The following is an 8536-nucleotide window of genomic DNA, read 5'->3' as shown; positions in this document are numbered from 1 at the left end:
GTAAACTGAATTGTCTTAGAACTTATTATATTCTTTAAGCTTAAAAGCAACACCCAGTATTAGACTGTTTGTGTTTTAAGCCTTTTATTCAAAACTAGTATGTGTCAACACTTCTTTCTCCCAGCAGCATTATTGAAGTGACACTTTAACGACACTTTACCTGCTGATGCTTCACATCACAATCTTTATGAGGAAAAAGCTCAGATGTCTGTGCTGTCACTTGTTATGAAAATGGACAGAACCTGGGCTCAGGCTTCCTCTTCTTCTTTCCTTCCTCTTTAATAATAACCATAGATCAGTAAAATAGCCATATTTTTAAACAAATGATTGTGATGAAGAGAATTTTTTTTCCAGTGTGCATGAACTCAAAATCTTTTAAGTTCAAATCTTTTATGTTTACCAACAACTGGGGAAATCCAAACTTGATGTACCAGGTCAACTCAGCGAGCTCCTGTCTTGACCTCCCCTCTGCTGAGCACACACACACACACACACACACACACACACAGAGTATCATCATAAATGCCATGATATCTTTCTTGTTCAAATAGTTTATTCACTTAACAAAGAGGTAGCTTGGAAACTCAGTAAGAAGCAGGAAAAATAGTTTAAGGACACTTTCTCAAATAAAGAGGATTTCATCATCTTTCTGTACATAATACAGGCTAAATAAAAGAAGAGATACATCAGAAACAAATCAGTAGATCCAGAAATTATAGAGGCAAACTCTTTTCAGCTGTAGAGGTAGAGGTACACTTCATGTACTCATCAGTGTACAGTTCAAATGCCTGTGTTAGGGTGCATTGTTTCAGTTTCATTAAGTCTTCTTGCAGTTACATGACAATTATTATGCTGGACAAGAGTGATAAAAGCTATAGTGTCTTTGACACATGCTGACTGCATTCTTCTTATAACCAGAACAGGAAGTGAGATCAGAGGAGAACAAGAGTGAGCAGTTTGGTGAAAGGAACAGGAAGGATGAAGAAGAGGTGAACATCCACACAGTTTAAAAGGAGACATCATGGCACAATAAGAGCACAAGCTCTAAGATGAAGACTGGTAATGATTAAAAACTGCACTAAGTAGTATCATTCTGTGACTTCAAACTTTAGGTAGTGCATAACATTTACCACTTTATATTAATTTTACTATACGTTTAAATAAATAAAAACAAATAACTTTAAAAGGTGCTGTTATTGAGTGAAAATTCAAAAGATTTCAGGGCTGTTGTAAGCCCTGTATGCTTCAAGATCCAAGTAACGCCCTCACCAGCAGCAGCAAACTGATATGGACCAGTTTATGCCTTTTATTCGGTTGTAAACTCTGATATACTTTTATAATTAACCTTTGGGTGACTGCACAAAGACTGAGAGGGGATGACAGAGAGGGAGAAAGATGGAGGAACACAGCACATATACAGTGGCTTGCAAAAGTATTCGGCCCCCTTGAACTTTCCCACATTTTGTCACATTACAGCCACAAACATGAATCAATTTTATTATTGCACGTGAAAGACCAACACAAAGTGGTGCACACGTGAGAAGTGGAACGAAAATCATACATGATTCCAAACATTTTTTACAAATAAATAACTGCAAAGTGGGGTGTGCGTAATTATTCAGCCCCCTTTGGTCTGAGTGCAGTCAGTTGCCCATAGACATTGCCTGATGAGTGCTAATGACTAAACAGAGTGCACCTGTGTGTAATCTAATGTCAGTACAAATACAGCTGCTCTGCGACGGCCTCAGAGGTTGTCATCTGTAAAATAACAAGTAAAGATGTCAGATATTTGTAGTGAAGTTAAATGTGCCAATTTCCACTTAGAAGCAGTGGAGAAGAAGCCACAAATGTGATGGAAAGACCAAATAAAATAAAATAAAGTACAAATTCCTCACATTTGTACTTAAATGCTGTACTGTAGTAATTGTACTTAATATCATCTGGAAAAAATGACCCAACAACCTCAATGCAAACATCACAGTTTCTGAACAACTGAATGATCTACTTGACGCCTGAAACTACATTGAAAACACACATGACATATTTATATTTTAACAATCGAAAGTTCACATGTAGAAACAATTCACACCGAAGCAGCTTCTTGCATTGAGGACTGTTTATTTTGAATGTTATTTTAATTTTATTATTTTCCATTACTCCGTGTAATGACTTGATTTATCCAACCAATGTAAGAGCAGACCTTCAGAGAAGTAGCAGGTCCGGTACAGGCATGTTCATAACCACCAACAAGCACACCATGAATCTTGTTGTTTTTGGCCATCACTCCACCACCAGAATCACCCTGAGAGAGAAAACATAAATTATGTTTGTTCCAAAACATCTGATAATGATACAGATAAAATGTTGGCAGCATGGCAACTCACCTGACATGTGTCCACTCGAGGTTCTTTGTAACACATCGTGTTTCCATTTGGCCATAAGAATGCTGAATTACATGGATGGAGGTTAAGCTCACACTCAACAACATGCATCTTTGCACACTGGAGATGAGGCGGTGTACCAGGGACTAGAGAAAAAAATGTAAAAAACAAAAGCTACTGCGTGTTTCATGCAAGGAAATCAGACATGAAACATGCTTTGCCTCATTTCTGGAACAAAATGTGTTCTTTAAAAGAAGCTGAGCAGCATTTAAAAAGGAGGGAAATTGACAGTATATCCACAAAAAAAAGAAATAAATACTTTATGTCATCACAGTTTTCAAATAAAATGAAAATGTAACTATAACAGGCACACAAGAAAAATTAAAATATTATATAAACTAGAAAATTGTGAAGTAATCAAAACAATACTGGTCTTACGTTTGTGGTAGGTTGCATTGACTGTATAACAACCAAAGCCTGCAATCTGAATGACACGCAGCCTACAAATAAAAAAATAAATAAATAGTACATATCCATGTTTTGTGAGCACAAAATAAATCATCTGAATGGAGTCTGCAGGCTGGGTATTTCCAGTTCACTCTAAGTCAGCTAATCTAACTTTGCAGATTCAAACATTTTATTAAAACATTACATTTCCTTCCATTTCCTCATGCTCGTGTTTTATTGTCAGTTATTATAGATCATGGATGTACCTCCTAAGCAGGTACCTAAAATCAAAACCAGAACCCTTTGCTCAATATTCAAGTCTTAGTTACATTATTGTTAATAAAGAAGCTCTGCAGTCACTAATGGGGGTTTGTAACTTCAAAAGCATGATGTCATTTTTTTCATAGACTACAGATGTTGCTACATTTTTTTGCTCTTCCTGGATGTTTAAAAAACCAACCAACTAAACAAGAAAAATACATATTATGTCAACATATTAAGGACTTCCAGAATTCAAACTTTACACTTAAAAAGTTACTCAAAACTCACTTTTTGCAACGTGTACATTTAGGTAAGACAACAGGCTTAATCTTATTCTCTGGTGGGTCGATTTTCAGAAGCATGATGTCATGTTTTCCTGTTTGGTCCTCAAAGATTTTGTGATCAGTAATTGTCACCATTCTTCCTGGACCTGGATGAATTCCTACATATGCAGACATAGTCCTAAACAATGGAAATGGTAAAAGAACAAAATACCAGTAATGATTTTTGTCTCTGGACTGTTTTTTTAAAATATGTGAAACAGTCATTTCTCACCATCCAGGTTGATCTTTCCAGCAGTGAGCTGCAGTTAGAACCCACTCGCTGTGGATCAGAGAGCCGCCACAAAGAGAATCATGTGTTTCATTAGTTGCAGTTATTTTTACGTGATACAGACGATCATTTTTCTCACAGCTATGGTCGTGAAAGATTCTCTTGTGCAAATCCACCTCTGTGCACACTGTGAAACCTGAGAGAAGAGTAATATACTTACAGATTGTTGGCTTACCACCTGAACAACATATTGTCTCAGCCAGGAGCCAGTTATTATGGTTGTAACCAGCAACATGGCTAGAAAAATGTACTAATAAAATTCAGACATTCTGAAAAATTTACAAAAACCTTGAGGCTGTTTTCCTGCCTTAGTGAACAAAGATATGAAATGCTATTTGATTCTGAGTAAGCTCAAAATGAAGTTCATTGTTCTGTGACATACAGCTGTCTTACAGCCTTAAAACTTTTTGTGTGGGCCTCTTTTAGTGGTCACTTATTGCACTCTTAGTTGTTAATACTCAATATTCAGTTTTTCCCCATGCAGGTTAATCAGTCATGTTTGCATGGTTGTAAAATAAAAATATTCATTGTTAATTACTGAAAATCAATAAGTACATAACCTAAGAAGTTGTTTCACATCCTCCTGGATCATATCTTGATATTGTTACCTTTTTAATAATAGCACAACTTTAATCAATTGAATTCTTTCACCTCAGGTGTCTATTTCCAAATCCACTCTAAGCTTCTTCAGAGCGGTTGGTGATGTGTCCAGGTGGCAAAGACCTTAAGGTCGGATTTGTGATATTTGGCTGTATAAATTAAAATATGCATACTATGTGATGTGATTGCAGAGAGATTCAGATGGTGCAAGAGGAGATTTAATGGTTCATTACCTGGACACAATTTAAACTACCATTTATCACAACTAGCTTGTAGCAGTATTTCTCTCTTTCTCTTTCTTTCCCACACATGCATGAGCGTGCAGTGGCGTGTGAGCACCTACAGAGTTAGTTTTTCGAATATATTTCAAATATGGACCCAAATTCAGAACTCAGGAGACAAAGGATGAACTCAAAGATCAGCTTCAATGCAGTAGCAAAAAATACAAAAACACAGTGGCAGGGCAGCAGGAGGGAAACTGGATACTAGCAAAACCAGGGAAACATTGAGGAAGGAAACAATACAGAGAGGGAGGACACAGCAACCAATTAAGACAAACTGAGGGAGTAAATACACAAGGAGCTCAGGACAAACAGGAGACACCTGGGAGGACAGCTGAACCTAAATAAGAAAACGAGACAAGCGACGTAAAACAAAATAAAAACCACAAGAGACAACAGACTAACACAATAAGTAACTTGGTGTGCAAGAACAGAAACACAGACGTGACACAGAACGCAGGACAATGGAGGAAAATAAACTCACTGAACTATTTTTAATTACAAATTACAAAAGGAGATAGTCTGAGAAATAAGCTCAAAGCTACAAAATTCAAAGTAACCAGAACAAACTAAGCATAAAGATGAAAGGTGAAAATTTAAATCACAAATAAACTAAGAAACAAATTGAAACTATTTAATAATAACAGAATGGCGGACTTACACAAAATACCATTACTGTTAATTTTACTCTCTGCGGTGTTTAAATGCTTACACAGTTACTGTCCCTCCACACATAGGACTCAGTTCTGCTTCTATGCGCCATCTTTGTTTACTCTTTCCCACCCAGGCTGACTTCTGATTGGCCAACATTTCTACACGGATAGGAATATAGCGCCATCTGCTGCTTTGGCATGTTCCTAGCAGCGTTTTCCTTCGTTTTTGTGGACAGGATTTTTTTAAAAAACGAAAAATCTCCATTTTCAAAAGTACCCGTGTACGTGTGGACGTAGCCTTGTTTTGTGTTTCTAGCTTCTAGGGATTCTAGAAATGGAAAAATGTACTTGATGGAAGGGAAGAGCAGTCATGCTGTCCAAATGTAAAGTAAAACATGAGTTGAATCTATCAATTTACACACTTTTCTTATTTGCCTTTCCATCATACTGTGTCATAATGTGCTATTTCTTCTCTGCTGTGCTGAATTTCACAATAGAAGACGACCATTTGGCAGCCACTGTGCAGAGCTGTGGCCCAACTCCAAATGTAACCAGAGCTCTTATCCATCCATTTAGTGGGTTTATCAGCAGTGATCAGTCCCATAGATATGGGCTAGTAGGGCCTTCTACACCTGCTAGTCAGTTCAGAAGGTTGTTATCATCCATTCAGATGGAGGATCACTAACAGGAGGATGGGAAGACTCCAGAATCCATTCTCACTGATCTCCGGTGGATACGGCAGTGTTTACAAGTGAGATGATTTAAATGGACAGCATTTATAGAGTGACTATAAAAAGTCAGCGAGTGTCAGTAATCACTCAGTCAGTGTTGGGAAAGTTACCTTTAAAATGTATTCCACTACAAATGACAGAATACATGCCCCAAACTGTAGTTTGTAACGTATCCCATTAAGTTACTCATTGTGAGTAACGTATTCTGAATACTTTCAATTACTTAATATATTAAAAGTCTAAAGAGCTCGGAAAGAAAAGCGTCTGGACTTCTTTAAGCTGCTTGAAAACGTTTCACCTCTCATCCGAGAACATCTTCAAGCAACTTAAAGAAGTCCAGACGCTTTTCTTTCCGAGCTCTTTAGACTACGATGACCTGATGACTGAGAACCTTCCCAGACTTAATATATTGTCATGCTTTTTACAACTACATGAATGTAGCGATCACATCCTGCAAATTCTTGTTTGTTTTTCTCTACTAATTGGCTGTTAAGCCCAAATCTCCCTGAATATTTACTGTAGAGGAGCAAAGACTTATGTTAACATAAGTTAACATAAGATGTTAAGATAAGATTTGATATTAGCTTGGTGGTGAGTAGCCTTCAGTAATAATAAAAATATCACACAGCAGTAGTACATCCTAGATACTGACGGTAGTTTCAGTAGGCTAACGTTAGTTTTTAAAAACAAACTTACTTCCAGATGTTTCTTTAGGTTGGAGGTGGAGTCTTTGATGCTGAGAGCAGCTTGGTTGCTAGGAAACAGAGTTTGCGTTGCAGGGTCAGATTTCATCCTTTTCTTCTTTAAATGTGAAGTGGTGTTGGAATTTCCAAGTAAGAAATGCATTCCTGCCCTGCTGCTGGCTCTGTTGTGCTGGCTCCGGGTCCATTGTGTAACTGACGCCATCAACATCAACAGTACATTCGAGCCTCTTATTACGTGTTTTATTTGGGTTTCCGGCAATGCGTTTAATTACCAAAATTAGAGATGGGATATCCTAACATATGAAACAGAAAATGACTGCTGTGTAATCCATTTATTTCAGTAACTGTATCCTAATTATCACCTATTTAAACGGTAACTGTGACGAAGTGGTTACTCATATTTTGTATTTTACATACGTAACACCTGTACATGTATTACTCCCCAACACTGCACTCAATAATGTTAATGTGGTTGTGTTGAGTAATACTGCGAGTGCTGATATAAGAGCTTTGAGCTGCATTTGTAGATATTACTACGTGTTTTACAGTCTTTATGGTGCTAGCTTAAAGTTACGGTGTAAGGGTTAGCTTATATTGTGGTAAAGCGGTTACTATTTAAATGGTGTCTAGACAGAAATATTAACTCCTGTTATGACTAAGTTGCTAAGTTACTAGTTAATGAAGTTACCAGTAACATGGTTAATCGCATCCACAGATTCACAGTAAATATCCCGATTAGCTTCAATGGATCTATAATAAATTTCTAATAGTTCTAGCGCTTCATTTAAACCGTATGATACTCATACTTACCCAGAGTCAGTGTAAAATAAAATTATACCTGTGTGAACAAAGTCTGGCTCCTTTAATCCTGCATGACAAACTTCAGGATGCAGGTTTATTGACCCACTTTCCTGCTGGCACACCTGTGACACCTGAGAGTCAGCTAGAAACTTACAGGAATGTTTACATCATGCAAAGACTGATAGACTCTGTAATACTGTAAATGATCAGTAACTTAGGTTAATACTAAACATTTGTGCCTCTCTGTCTGTGCTGAACCATTTATAATCAGGTTTTGAGTCAGGCTGCATTGAGTGTGGGACTTAAAAGCATTAGGCTTGAAGATGGTATGAAAATCTCTACTTACCTTCTACGCTATATTTTTGTTACTGATTTATTAATACATTTTACATTGTTTCTTTTGTTTATCAGTAGAGAGAACACAGATTTCAGAGGCGCAAAGAGAAGCACTGTTGCTTCATACTTAATACTTTAAAGCTGCATTAGGGGAAGACAAGAAGCAGAAGTACTTCCAGGTACAGCCGCAGTGAGGTAGCAGACACCTTACACTGAGTTCAGAGAAGTCAGAATTTCAAAAAGCGTCTGAAATGTGCTCAGAAACAGCACATTTTATAATAACAACTATAATATTATTATAAATAGTAGTTATTCTCTTATTATTATAAATAAATATCAAACATTTCAGTTGATTTTCTATCACATATATTGTGTTAGCCCTGTGATAAACTGGCAGCCTGTCCTGCTTTTGCCCTGTGGCAGCTGGGATAGGCTTCAACCTCCCACTGTCACGATCCTGGGTCTTTTGACCCAGCGTTTTAAGTTTTAGTTTATTTTTGATGTTTATGGTTTATTTTTAAGTTCATTAGGTTATCTAAGCTCATTTGTTTATTTAGATTCCCCTTGTGTCTTCTACCCCTGTGTTTTAGTCTCCCTTTGCCCTTTATGTGTTTCATGCTGCGTGTCTTATGTTATCAAGTTTATATTGTCTTGTCTGCGTCTCATGTTTCCTGTTTTACTTTGAAGGTCTGTGTCCTATGTCAGTGTAGTCAGCTTTGCTTCCTTTGT

This window comes from Perissodus microlepis, chromosome 6 (genome assembly GCF_051167445.1).
Source record: "Perissodus microlepis isolate ML-2025 ecotype Zambia chromosome 6, ASM5116744v1, whole genome shotgun sequence".
In the NCBI taxonomy this organism is placed as follows: Eukaryota; Metazoa; Chordata; class Actinopteri; order Cichliformes; family Cichlidae; genus Perissodus; species Perissodus microlepis.
Note: the sequence above shows the minus strand (reverse complement) of the source record.